Genomic DNA, 706 nt, shown 5'->3' with positions numbered 1-706 from the left:
CACCAGGAAAATACTCATCCAAAAATATCTACCAGGTGTCATACTGCATAATAAAAGATAGTGCATGCAAAGTAATTGGCATAGGCCTGGGTAATAATAGTCATGCATTCTATATAAATGATGATTATTATTAGTCATTTTATTGTAGAATTATTAAATACTTATTTCACACATATCTTTTTTGTTTATTTTATCAGAGTAATGCATAGATATGTAAGTAATCAAGTGGTACAGCAATCTACATTTAAAAACTGCAGTGTGAGACCAATTTTTAAATATATTTTTGTATAAAGAAACAAAACTGACTATGGCCATGACACCCTGAACAAGCCCAATCCTGTCTGATCTCGGAAGCTAAGCAGAGTTGAACCTGGTTAGTGCTTGGATGGGAGACCACCTAGGAAGACCAGGTACTGTAGGCGTAAAAAATAAGGGATTGTAAATTGACAAGGTCCCTGCAATCTGTGAAGCCAACCAAGAGTTCCTTGCCTAAAAAAAATTAAAAATAAAATAAATAAATAAATAAAAAAGAACCAAAATTAATGCATTATTACCCATTATAAGAAATGTAATCAATTCACGATTCTAACAAACTAAAATAATATCATTTCAACCATCTTTTTCTGCATGCCTACAGAAAAAAAGATAGTTTTACGTTCCTTTAAATCAAAAAGTATTTAATATATTTTTTCTTAAAGCAGATGAA

At 30.7% G+C, this 706-nt stretch overlaps 1 pseudogene; it reads left to right on the top strand.

Moving 5' to 3' along the window:
* The first annotated feature begins 303 nt into the window (after nucleotides 1–303).
* Nucleotides 304–422, top strand: LOC112484448 (annotated as a pseudogene).
* The last annotated feature ends 284 nt before the right edge of the window (nucleotides 423–706 follow it).

Source organism: Pteropus alecto, unplaced genomic scaffold (assembly GCF_000325575.1).
Source record: "Pteropus alecto unplaced genomic scaffold, ASM32557v1 scaffold75, whole genome shotgun sequence".
NCBI classification, from domain to species: Eukaryota; Metazoa; Chordata; class Mammalia; order Chiroptera; family Pteropodidae; genus Pteropus; species Pteropus alecto.
Note: the sequence above shows the minus strand (reverse complement) of the source record. Positions and strands in the feature narration are given on the sequence as shown.